Source organism: Macrobrachium rosenbergii, chromosome 22 (assembly GCF_040412425.1).
Source record: "Macrobrachium rosenbergii isolate ZJJX-2024 chromosome 22, ASM4041242v1, whole genome shotgun sequence".
NCBI lineage: Eukaryota > Metazoa > Arthropoda > Malacostraca > Decapoda > Palaemonidae > Macrobrachium > Macrobrachium rosenbergii.
The window spans coordinates 11202280-11216761 of NC_089762.1; positions in this window are offsets into that span (position 1 = coordinate 11202280).

Sequence of the window (14482 nt, forward strand, 5' to 3'; positions counted from 1 at the left end):
TGAACTTCTTGCTGAAGAAGGCGATGGGCTGGGGGACGCCACCGATGACCTGCTCCAGGACAGCACCACAGGTGAAGTTGCTGGCGTCCGTTGTCAGTTGGAGGGGTCACTGGGATCCTGGTGTGCCAAGGCGGTTGCCTCGGCGAGGGCGGCCTTCGTCAGGGAGAAGGCCTGCTGCTGGCTGGGTCCCCACAACAAGGACTTTGGCTGGCCTTTCAGAATTTCCGTCAGGGGGGCCGTGGTGTGAGCGACCTCGGGGATGAACTGCCTGTAATAGTTCACCATCCCAAGGAACTCCTGGACAGCCTTGATGGAGGTGGGGACGGAAAACCTGGTGGCGGCTGCAACTTTGGATGTGAGCGAGCAGACACCTGCCAGGGATATCTCATGGCCCAGGAAGTCAGCTTTCTGGACGCCGAAGGTGCACTTGTTAAAACGTACGACGAGGCCATTCTCCTGCAGGCGCTGCAGGACTGCCCAGATGTGTTTCTGGTACTCACTGTGGGACCTGGAAAATATAAGGATATCATCTAGTAGCAGACGCAGAACTTCAGGTCCCCAGGATGCTGTCCATGAGCCGCTGGAAAGTCGCCCCGGCGTTCCTCAGGCCAAAGGTGGAGAAGGCGAACACGTAGGACCCAAAAGGCATGATGATGGCAGTCTTTGGTATATCCTCTGGCACGACTGGTACCTGAAAATAGGATTTTAAAAGATCTAACTTAGTGAATATTTTGGCCCTGTGAAAGGAGGCCGTGAGGTCCTGCATGTTCGGCAGGGAGTAGTGGTCGAGTTCCGTTGCAATGTTAAGATGCCTGTAGTCGCTGCAGGGTCTCCAGGAGCCATCCGGTTTCTGCACCATGTGGAGGGGGGAGGCCCATGAGCGGGGTCTTTATGTCCGCAATGACGAAGTCCCAGGAATAACTCCGGCCAAGGATGGAGATCGACAGGGGCCTGGTGCTGTAGGAGAAGATGGCGGATCTGTTGGCAGCCGTCAGGTAGGCAGCCGGATCTGATTCACGCTTGAGTTCCTCTCTGGATGCCGGGAAGATTGATCTAACAGCCCCCGTGTCGACCAGCATCATCCTGCCGGAGACGGTGTCGCGAACATAGAAGCCTACTGATTCTGGGTCCCTGGGTTTTTCGGCTGCCATGGCAGTCTGTCCTGCTGGCCGCTGCCTCTCCCATTTTTTGAATGGGCGAATGAACAGGGCGGCAGGCAGTTCCAGGCATCTTTGCCAAACCGCCTATGGTAGTGGCAAAGACTCAGGGAACTCCACTTGCTGTGGGGCACTGGGCGCCTCCTGGTGACGACATTAACCTCCTGCTCCGCGCCCTCTTCCTGTTGGATGGTGTTCACTGGTAGTGTGGGTGCTGTTAATCGCTTCGTTGTCTTCACACAGTCCATCAGGTGCTGTGCCGTGCGGATCAGGACGTTGAGGGGCATGGCGTAGGGTTCGGGGATTTGTGTGCTGACCTCTGGGAGGAGCTGACGAAGGAGGAGCTCCCGCAACAGGCTTATTTCCTGCTGCTTTCCGCTACCATCGAAGTCTGGGAGTGTGAGTAGGTCTTCAATCATGCCCCATGACTCCATCACGCTTAGATCCTGTCGCAGGCTGATGGCAAGGTCGAGGGCGTGGGCGGCCCGCTCGGCGACTGGTAGGGAGCACGTCTCGAGGAGGGACTTCTTCAGGAGGTGGTATGTGAGGGGGCGTGCGGTGGACACCCATGGGATGAGTTTCCTGTAGATTTCCTCCGGCAGGGCGTTAAGGACTGTGTCAGCCTGCAGCACCTCATCGTTTAGGTCCGTCAGCCTGAACTGGCTCTCGACCCTATACAGCCACGACGTTGGGTTCCCCTGCATGAATGGCAGCAGCTTTATGGACAGGGCAGCCCGTGATTGTCCTGCCGGGCAGGGGAGCATGCGGGGCACGGGCATGGGTGTGGAGGAGCGTGAGAGCCTCGGCGTGGGGCCGGGCGCAGGTGAGATGGGAGGAAGGTAGACATCCGATTCCGCGAGGTTAGCGGTTAATTGCACGAGGGAGGGGATGTCCACGTCCATGCTCGCTCTTTGCCCTCTTAACTGGAGTGGGGTACTCGCGTCAAAATGCACTCAGAAGCGCGCCGTGTGAGTCCATTAATGACACTGGTGATTTTGCCGACGAGAGTCAGCATGCCCAAACGCTGGTTACAGTGCCGTCGCTAGTCTGCTAAGGGCGTGAGTAAGTTCCTGGAGCCAAGACTGAGTTGCCGTATGGGTCCGCTAATGGCTCCGAGACTACTCCGGGGGTCACCACTGTAAGAGGTGCAAAAAAACGAGCAGGTAAAGGAGTACTGCTGATTTATTCAAGATCCAGGCAGTTTATATAGCGGCAGACTGGCGTTGTGCCTCGGAAGACAATGAGAGCGTGAGTGACCTGAGGTCAATAATAATTAACAATAAAATACAGTGAACGAGTACACCTTACAATGTAAAAATAGACAGAACTAAAAATGGATATAATCTTGATGCCTGTGAATGAAGAAATACAAGATACACAACTGACAACAGGTGAACAGTTATATACACAGTTTAAATGATTGAATTCGTGTGACCTGGCACGTTAGGTGTGACCAATTGTAGAGGCGAAGAAAATGGGACGTCACCATAGAAAACTTGCTCAGCGGAGACTTTACGAACGACGCGTTCAGTAGAGACTTCACAAATGACTTTGTAGGTGACTTTACATGCTCCCGGGTCTGCTTGGTGATGACCTTCCAAGCATCTGCAAAGTTGCATATAGTAGACTTTGCCAAGTGCCTTCAAAGATTCTCCAGTGTCCATTCCCTAAGTGTATCCAAGCCTTGCTCATTCCCTTCCTTGTCCTCAAACTCCATTATCACCTCCTCCAAGAACTTCCTCTATTATAACATTTTGTTGCAACAACAATATCTTGGTCCACTGATTGAATGAGTGCATATACAGGAGGCAAAAACATGACCTTAACATGACCTTCTTCATCAACCAACTGGGTTGTGGTAGGATACACAGCCACATTGTCCAAGAGAAGCAAAGCCTTCAGCCAATGTCTAGCAATACCAAGGTCCTGTGTCTGATAACGAATAAACTCCTTACAAAAATTATTATGGAGCCAATCAGAGATAACTTTGCAGGTGAACCACTCATTTGCAAAATGATACCAAACCACTGGGAGATTATCCATCAGCCCACACAGGGCACATGGTTGTTTGTATGTCCAGCTACCACTGGTTTGCAATAATAGCTGCCAGAAGCATTTGTACATAACAAAGCAGACACACACACTGCTTGGAAAGCCATGTTATTAGTGGGTTAGAAGCAATAGAATAGACCAGTTTCATCACTGTTGTAGATTCTACCCAAAACAAGGCCTTTTTCAGCAAGTCTTGCAGTGTCTGCCAAAGTACCTTTGTCACCTCCACAGAAACATCTAAAGTTTCACCATGAGTTTTCTTGTTAGAAAGCCCATGCCAAGTCCTGAACTGAAACAGCCAATTTTAAGACACTTAAAGTCCACAACTCCAGGCAGGCCTATAAACTTCATAACTGCAGCCTTCAACTCAGCACTGCACACTTGCATACCAGCTGCCTTTGCTATGAAAACCAAATTAAGGTTTACTGTTCAGTCTCTTTATGATGGGGATTTGCCATCACCTTGCAGGCCTGTTATTCTCAACATTGCATATTTCTTCACCTTGTCCTTAACATTCTTGATATCCAGCAAGGTTCACCAGGCAATGCTTTACTCCTGAATTATGTCCCATAGACCAGCCTGCCTTCAATCTCCTGACAATTTCAAGCTTCTTCTGAAGATCCAAAACCTTCCTTGCCCTCTTAGGATGAGGTGGGGCCAAAGAATATACACACCACGCACAAATATCCTGCAAAGTTGACTGAGCAATGCTATGCTCCTGCATTATATCCCATAGCAGCCTGCCTTGATTCTCCTGACAATTTCAAGCTGCTTCTGAAGATTCAACACCTTCCTCACCCTCTAAGGACGATGGGGCCCCCCATAAAGAGAATACATACACCACACACACAACTAACAGCACCTGTAATGAATGCTGCAGGCACTGCAACAAATGCAAAAGTGAGGGGAAAGCACTGCAGCACATGGTATCACAGCACCCACTGAATGCATGGATACCAAGAAATGTCATGGAGCTGGACAAAAGAGAGAAGCATATTTAGCTGCAAAGTGCATTGATACTCTTCCCATGCAGATAATTAGAGATGGAAATTTGTATGATGTTATCATGATGCATAGTCAATCAGCCATTCAAAAACAAAAAACCACAATGACATGTAATGATGTATGCATTTCCACCAATAGTGAGAAAGCTTACAGAAACCACTAGTGCTTGTCCACACACGCACCTTCTACCATATGTTATTGAACTGATGACTTATCCATTCTCATTAAGTCTAATACCCTCCCTCCCTTCCCCAACCATCCCACACAGCCTTCCTATCCCCACCGCTACCCCAGAAACTCCTTCCCCGGCATTCCACCTCCCCAAGAACGCTTTCTCTTCATGTTTGTGCCTGCATGCAGCGTTAACAACGCTGCTTTCTGCCTGCACAGCATTGCTAACCCTCCCTACCCATTCTGCCAGCCCTCTCACCCCGCTACCCTCAAAACCCTTTCTCCAACCTCCCACCCGCTAATAATCCTTTCTGAGCATGCTGATGCCTGTAAGCAGCATTACTAAGAATTTTTCTGCTTATGCAGCATTGCCAACCATTGTAGCATGTCTTTTTTTAATTTTTATGAATTGTATAGATATTATACGCATATATTGTGTAGGGCCCTGCAGATAGGCTGGTGTCGAGGGATGTATAAGTTGAATTGAGGGATTACTGTAACAGGGCACTCTAGCTCACCTGTGCTGTAGAACGATAGCAATGCACTTATATTGTGCACTGCTGTTTTCTTTTGTAATAGTCTGGTCATTGGATTTTTACACATGAATTACACACACTACCTGTGGATTGCTTGATTAAGAATTTTGAGTAGGCTAGGCTGTTTAGACAAAGTTCTCGAATGAGGATTTTACTTGTCAAAGTATCGTATTTGTGGGGGTGTTTGGGGTTTAACAGACACTATATATTGACAACAATTTTTTTATTTCTTCAGATGTTGTATATATATATATATATATATATATATATATATATATATATATATATATATATATATATATATATATATATATATTATAATTGTTGTGTATTTGCATATGTTAGCCAAAATTAGTCTAGGATTTTGGTAGCTTAGAGATGTATGTACACTTTTCTGCAACTAGTACAAATGAGTGCATATCATGATATATGCATAATCCAAGGTGTAGGAGCTTCAGCATTTTAATAAATTATATGGTTGAATTTAGTGACTCAAATCGTTCTCGTGACTGATCTCGAAACAAATTTGGCTTCCATATTATACCATAAATAAAACAGCAATAACTTTTATTTATATTCTTGATTTGTCAGTACCCCAAGTTGTTCAGGATAGCTTCTATGATGTTTAAGGCATTTTTACTGATCCTCTTTAAATGCGATGTGAGCTCACCACTCACAGGGAATGAAACAAAAGTAGGGGCGTACCATTAAAAATAAATGAAACACTGAGTTCAAAAAAAAATGGAATGTTAAAGAAATTAGGATCACCAACACTTAAAATCACAATTCACATTAATCACTCAAAGTGAACTGTTTTGACATAGGCTAAACCCAACACTTCTTAAAATCTCCTGCCATACATGCATGCCCACGAGACTGGGACATTTATGTTAAAAGCACAAGTAATGCTGTGTCAAAAGCAATCATGTGAATATAAACATCAAATTTTTACGTTAACCCCTCGAAGAAATAAATATGTCCAACTTGACAAAGGAACTAAGACAATGATTAACATTCCATTACCTATTAATTTAATACTTCCCGTTTCAGTTACAAGTACGGGCGAAATACAAACAATCTATTCCAACTAACACTGGAAAAACATTCAGAAATGGGTTATTGGCAACACTTACACATCCTTTCCCTCAGACGCACAAAAAAAAAAAACCTTTAAAATCACACAAAAATTCTCCAAGAAATTCTTAGGCACAGTTGGTACTATTAATTATGAATAATCGTACAAATCAACGGAAATGTGAACAAACAATAAAACTGCTCCACCTTTTAACGCGGACAACACATTCCACACTCAGGGACTCCTGTTTTGCCCACACAAACACACTACAGGAGTTTAGAGGCCACCAAGACTTTTATTTACTTATTATAAGAGAAATTGCAATTAGCCTACAACAATATAAAACTGTAGCAGTTCCTGATGGCATTTTCGGGGACTGCACTATCGATTTGCTGGTTATAGTTTTGATGGTCAATTACTCCTCTAAAAATGTGCATTAACAGCATCGTAGCGGTACTTAGGCAAGCCGTTGTCCTGCCTCCTCTCTTGTCATTCTCACATACTCACCGGTTCCGCCATGTATGTACCCCACATGACTTACCTAGTCCACTATGGGACTGGTGCGTTGTCGTCTACCTTGCAGCATCTTCTCTATCAAATTGTCAACTATGGGTCTCTGGCTTATTGATAATCTGTAATTAGGAATAAAAAATGGCTTGGCTCCATCATCTAACAAAATTCTATGTTGTAGAACATTTGTTCTTCCTAGAATCCTAGTTTATCTCCTTCTATAGCTACTGTATTACATTTCTGTATTTCTATAACACCTGAATTGTGTCTGTTTCTGGAAAATCTGTTTTATTTAATTCTTGATTTACTTGAGAGTTTTGGCCATTTTTAGAGAAAAATGCTTCTTCTTTTACTGTTAGTAAAGGATGGCAAAAGACAATGCCTGCGTATAGTGTTAGTCTGTTATCTGAATAGTTTTGCACATAAATTTCGCAGTTATCACCATTCATATGGACTAGTGAATTATCCATTCTGATAAAATCTGGCAATTCTTCATTCAATAATACAATATTTTTATCCTTTACATCCTCTTTTGATCTCAAATATATTTTTGTTAAACACTTTGGATACAAAGTTATTGCTCTGTTGAGTATAAATTGTACTTTATTATCATCAGCTGTGCTAACGCAACATATTTCTTCTTCTTCTATGTCTCAAAAATAGCAAAGTTCTGCATCTCCAGTGGTTTCTTCTGTTACTTCCATTATACTATTTATATCTGATTTATTCATTTTATCTAAGAGCAATACTTCATTTAGTATTTTCCCTTCACTTTCACAACTCATTACTACATTTCTATAGTTATAGGCATAGGCGCCTTGATTTTCGTTAGATTCAGTGTTTTGGTCATCACAATCATTTATATCTGAGTAATTATTTATATCTGAGTATATATCATCTGTATGTGCACATCTCAACAATTCTGTATTCTGTAATTGTGGGAATTCCTCTTTTTTATGTTTCTATTTTATCTTGCTTGTTCTGGTCACTTATCTTCTTTTTCTGTATGTCTGTCTCGCTTGTCGAAACTGTTTCAGACAAATTGATCAGATTTGGGTGAAACTTTTCTTCGTCAAGCGTAAAACACACGCTCTTCTGATTATCCTGTTTCAGGCTAATCTTTCCTTCACTGCTATCTTAATGTTTGTTAAAAGTTTTTTTTTTTTACCTGATTCTTATCATTTGGGGTGCAAGTAATCAAATTTTGCCTGATGTGTTGTTCCCACCCTTAAGCATTCCGATAAATTCAAAATGACGGCCGTAATGGCTGCCGGCCATGTGTACTTCGTAACAAATTCACTTAGTAAGATTATTTTGGTGTCTAAACCTACGTTTTCGGGTATGAGGAACCAAAACAAATAGCATAGAATCGCTTTTTATGTGCAATCTGCCATAAGGTTTACATTTATTTGTGCACATTTTACATATTTTTGGCAAAAAGATATATATGTAGCTTTGTCTGGCTAGCAGATTGATCTATAAAATAGTTGAATTTTCATGTTTCTTAGCTTTAAATATAATCTGTCAAATTATATAAAGCCCAGTTTATTTTCAGACACTTGTCGAGCGTAAAGAATAATAATAATGGAGAAGAAAGAAGCTCAGTGTATTTTTGAATTCCGCTATGCATTGTAAAAAAAAACCAAGAAACCCTGACAAGGAAGCATGCCAGGAAATGATCGCATATTAGCTATCATTAAAGCAAGTTTGGTATACGGAGACCATTTACATTCAGAACTGCAACATCTTTTACAAGAAGACCCTAATCTTGTAGTGTTTTATCGCAAAAATTGTGTATCACGTTGTCGCTGTATCAAACATTCCAAAGAGGCCAAGCACATCAGATGAAAATGAAGGTACATCTATACCTACCAAACAGATACGCCGTTCTGTTACTCCGGATTTTAACTCCAAGGAACACTGTCTTTATTGTGGTCAAGACGCGCAACACAAAAAAATACACAAAAAACCTAGGCTTTGCAGACCAGCTTACTTGTTTCGTGCAACTGAATATGAAAGACAAGGTAAAGTTCCATTGCCAGTCAAGGACTTAATTATGAGAAAATGTGATGAAAGAAAAGATAACTTAGCTGACAACGTCCGAATTCGTCTAGAGGGTGCAGTAAGCGATCTCCAAGCAGCAGAAGCTAGATATCATGTAGACTGCAGGCAGAGATTTCACACACCATGCAGAGGTTTAGAGGGATGCAGTAATGCAAAAGCATCTGAATGCACGAACAAAGGAACTGATGAAGCCCTCAATAACGTCATTAAGGAAATGGTCCAGAATCGGAGGCAAATATGGACATCGGTCTTACTGTATAACAAGTGTCTGGAGTATGGTGGCAGCTCAAACCTTGGTCGTTCTGAGTTGCTTAATCATATTTCTGCAAATGTCACTGACCTGCAATCTTGTCAGCTAAAGGAATTTCCAAGATAGTGATGTTCCAGGACAATACAACAGCCACATTGAAGATGACCAAAAGTATAGATGAGGATGATGAAGAATTAGATATGGCTCTTCAAAAAGTAGCTAAAGCTATCACCAAAGATTGCAGGACAAGACTTATGTCTACAAGAAACAAATTTCAAAGTCAGTTGCAAAAGAAGCTGTCTCAGATTCTACTTTAAAGCTTCTCGCCAAAATTTCGCCAAAACTGAATGAGGATTCTCTGACTTCTATTCTCGTTAGGAATATGATCACATGTAATGTAAAAAAAATATCCAACTCCACTGCAAATTGCTCTTGGTGTGCTCTTCAAGAATGACAAGAATATTTTTAATCATTTGTCAAATTATTCTGTAACTTGTCACTATGATGAAATGCGATGCTTTCGGAAATCAGCTGCAATTGATGCTGTCGCTGAAGTACAAAAGACTTGTCCAGCTAAGCATGTGGGTGGCCTTCTCCAAATAGTAGCTGATAACTTTGACCTGGATCTGCACACACCTAATGGAAAAGCTGCTGCTCATTCATTAGCCGTAATACAAACATATCCCTTATCCTTATCAAGTAATTCATTTGAAAGTGAGGTGGGAGGATTTGAAAGAATCAACTGGGAACGTATGTCGCAACCACTACCGGATGATGAGTTTGTCTTTACTCATTACAAAGGAGAAAAGACGCCTACTCTTTTACAGATACCAAGTCTAAATTTCCAGAAGATTTTGTAAACAAACAAAAGATTTCATGGAATCGAGCAGGCGAAGAAGACTTACATTTCTAAAGGTATGTTGATCAGGAAATTTTGTTAATCGTGCAACAGATTTATTATAGCAATGTCACTGGCAATATATTACATTAACTTTTGTTCACTTAACATATTTACTCATCATATTCAATTCCTTATTGTTTCCAAGTGCGAAATACATTGAACACACTTTATAGGTAATTTAAACACACTGTACATTAAAACTTTTTCTGTTCAAGGGTGTCCTGAGTGCAATGGGTGCATGACTCGTTCCTTGAGACAACAAGGTCATGCCCTGCAACCAAAAAACTAGGTCCTCTGTATGCCTCTTCTCAACCACAAGACCTCTGACCCATCTACCATGTTCACAGCCATGTTAAAGGTAAAGGAGTTAAGCAATGCAGCAGGCCAAGAATTTGTAGTCTTCACCGTTGATCAGCAGCTGTATCGTGTTTGTCTACAAATCATATGAGATGATCCAAAGCAAGTTTCAGAACTTCTACTCATGAGTTTTATTTCAGCTTCTGGCTCTCTGATGGCTGGAAGTGGGGAGGAAGAAGTTCTACCAGCTGTATTTGGTGGTGTAGCAAAGATGCTTGCTGGCAACAAGTTTCCAATACAACATCAAATGCATGGCCGATCTGCAAGAAATCCTTGACCAGCTAAGCCAAAGTAGCCGGACCTGTAAACTATGAATCGACTGTCCTCCGTCCTGCCTTCATCATTCTAAAATATGTACGTGCAGAGCGTGAAGGTGACTGGCACCTGCACCTCCTGTGTGTTGAAGCAATGATTCCCTATTTCTTTGCTGCTGGCCATGTAAATTATGCAAGCTATGCCTTGTACTATTTTCGCCCCATGCTCATTCTCCCTGATATGATTCAAAAACACTTTGAAGATGGAAAACATGTCATTCACCACACTCCTGGCATTGGAATGAAATCTGGTCAGATAGGGCAATTGAGATTATATACACGTGGTATGATCATGGAGATGGTTGGTTAACCGGAGTTACCCTTAAAGATGAATGTGTCAAGATGTGGGCATATGAAGTCCGCATTTGCTCCACTGTTGTTCAGAACCTTGATGAGATGAGAGACGTTAGCCCTGCCCCAGCCTTGCTTTACCACAAACAGGAAGGAATGGGTCGCATCAAGTCAGATGCTAAAGATCGCCTTGCACTCAGAGAGAAACTGTCTAAATAATAAGTGACATGTTAACACGGTGTTAATTATATATATATATATATATATATATATATATATATATATATATATATATATATATATATATATATATATATATATATATATATATTATATATATATATATATATATATATATATATATATATATATATATATATATATATATATATATATATATATATAATATATATATTGATGTTCCATTTACATATATATCGCTATTGTAATTCAGTTTACAGATCTTTTTCTTGTACATAAATAATGAGTGGTTATATGCTGTTAATTTTAGTTCCATTGGATTCCTCATATCCAAAAACCTAAGTTTAGACAACAAAATCATCTTCCTAAGTGAATTGGTTGCAAAGCACACGTGGCCAGTGGTCATTATGGCCGCCATTTTGAATTTCTCAGAATGCTCAAGGGTGGGAACAACACATCCGGCAAAAATTGGTCACTTGCACCCCAAATAATAAGAATCAGGTGAAATAAAGACTTTAACAAAAATCAAGGGGTAATGTCGAAAATGTCCGTTTTCATGTCATACTGATTGCAATAGTTTAATGCTTGATGAAATTTCCAAATTGCTCCCTCTTTCGTTGTGCTAACAATAATAGTATCGTTCAAGGTCCATCAAAACATGAAGGCGCCCAAGTCAGCCATTCTCTCCATATTCCTTATCATTCAGATCATCGGGTTCACATTAGCAGTAAATAAAAAAGCATGAACTTGGACTCCCCTGACGGACACCATCTTTAGTTTCTACCGATATGTCCTCAATTATGCTTGTGGTTTTTTGCAAAGCATTTGAATTGCTTGCCACATGTTTGACACACATCCCAACTTCCTAAAGACCTCAATCAATTTGCTCCTTATATAGGGTTTTTTTCGTCTTTCTGCCAATATCGATTATGTGTCTAAGAGCAAGAATTTGTTCCTCACAACCTCTTCCTTTCTTAGCTCCTGCTTGCTGTTCGTTGGAAGTAAACCAACTTTGCAATCTTGAGGTTAGAATAATGTCATATAAATTTGGAAACACGGACATTATGTTTATCCCTTGATAATTACTGGGGTCCAAGGGATTACCTTCCTTGAAAATCGTAAATGACTTCGTCCATCTAACAGGATAACACATATAAAATATGAAATTTAAGATATATATTGTATTAGAAACACAATCAAAGAGTCACTCAGCGGCTTCAGTTTCTCAATCATTCATGACGCTTGGCTCGTTATAACTTCTTACAGAATTACTTAAAATATATATATATATATATATATATATATATATATATATATATATATATATATATATATATATATATATATATATATATATATATATATATATATATATATCAAAATAAGTAGCAAATGCCTCACTGGATGGTGATTTGTTGGTATTTCGATCAAATCCGCCCAGTCCCCCGCCTCTCCTGTTGATAGCAGACCATATTCGGCGTGAGTCCTTCTCGATCAACCATTTCCATCTATGTATTTTCTCGAGGTACTGGTACATCACACTACCTTTAGGGTTTTCTTGCCTTCACGGCACTTTCATATAGTGTTACCTAAGTTCTCACACAGAATGTTCACATCAAATTCATCTCCATCTTGGGGTACAAAATTCTTGGGATTCAACACAAAAGAAGAAAATTTGTCAACATCCAGTCTATTTGGCCTAACTGCCCTTTTGTTGCAATCGAAATCCTTATTACATTCTAAAGATGATTTTAACATGCTGATCATTTAACTATACTTGTGAATAAAAATGAATCATTTTTAATTTTAACACGTGCATGATTTGAAGGCTATTATTAGGTTATCAGTTAGTTTCAAAGTCTTCAAGACACCAAACATTTCAGTGAGCACAGTGCCCAGTCTATCTGCGATTTCCATTGTTGGCCTTGGTGGTAAGTTAAACCTTCATTTAAAGTCAATAATCCTTTTTATAAATGATTTACAGGAGTAAGACTAAGATTTGTATACAGTGCTCTTATCACTCGTCCATGCTTGTTAATGACCAAGTCTGGGTTAGATGCCTATGCAATTCCATAATCATGGCTGTTCAAACTGTCTGGATTTCCTATTCTAGCATTAAGATCACCAATACTCGACAACTTGCTGTTAGAATTCCTGATTCCCTGCTTCTGAGCATAGGCAAAGGCTCTATTAAAAAGTATGGGGAATCATGAGGAGGAATGTAGAATCCTCCTAATAATAAATGTGGAAATAAATGAAAGCGAAACCAAATTTGATCAGGAAGAACATTAACATCATGCAACTAGATTTCAAATAACCAGGATTTCATTAACACTGCAGCCCCACCTAACAGTTCCCCCCCAAGAGACTACCGTACTCCTCATACACATAAATCCAAGGACAGAAAATAGATAAGCAGTTTTAATTTCAATTATATACACACTATTACACTTTAAAAGAAAACTAACACCATCTGCTCTCTGTAACTTACAAATATTATCATTTAAATTCCGAAAACAAATATTTATAGAAAACTTAACCCCCTTTCTCCAAAAAAATGTTGGATTAAAACAATCCCCTACTTCACCATCTATGGTGACTTCTCGTTTTACAGCACTGTAATGAATGTTCAAACCTTGGTTTTCTACATGACTGAGGAAAACATGCAACAGTCTGATGTTTCAGATGTCAAAAATAAAAAGTAAACTGTTCTGTGAATATAAATGTAATTTATTTAATGGCATTAAACAACTAAATTTTTTCATATAGTGTTTTAATAACCTTTAATTTCTTCTTTTGTTTATATTAATCATTAAAAAGAAAAATTACACCAAAACAGAAAATTAAAAAAAGTTAAGTATGTAGTACAAAAAAGCTTTCTCTCCTGGTAAGTGTTATTCTGTACCAAATGTTTAAAAAGAAAAACTGTAAAGCACAAAACATGAGGTTCAAGTCCCCAGAGGGAGGTAGCACTGTCAGTGCTCCTTACACAGTACACTGCAGGCATTACTTGAGATTCTTTGCAGTGGTCCTTTGGACCCTACCTGCAGCCCCTTTCATACCTCTACTGTAGCTCTGTTCATATTCTCTTTCTTCCACCTTACTTTCCACCCTTTCCTAGCAATTGTTTCACAGCGCAACTGCAAGGTTGTCCTGTTACACCTTAAAATCTTTATACTTGTAATTTCCCTTCCAGTGCTGAATGACCTCATAGGTCCCAGTGCTTGGCCTATATTTTATATTCTACTAGCTGACCAACTCGGCGCTGCCCAAGAAAACTCTGAATGACAACCGATAAACTCTCTCTCACTCTTTCCCTCTTTCTCCTCCCTAACACCCTTCTACTGTGTCTCTCTCTCTCTCTCTCTCCAACTTTCCCTCTTTATCCTCCCTAACACCCCCTCTACTCTCTCTCACGCTCACTTCCTCTCCCTCTCACTCTCTCAAACTCGCCCTCACTCATTCCCTCTTTCTCCTCCCTAACATCCCCTCTACTCTCTCTCTCTCTCTCTCACTTCTCCCTCTCTCTCTCCCTTTCCTGTTAAGATAGTTTCTTCAATACATTGCCAGCATTTTTCACATTTTGTATTTCACCCCT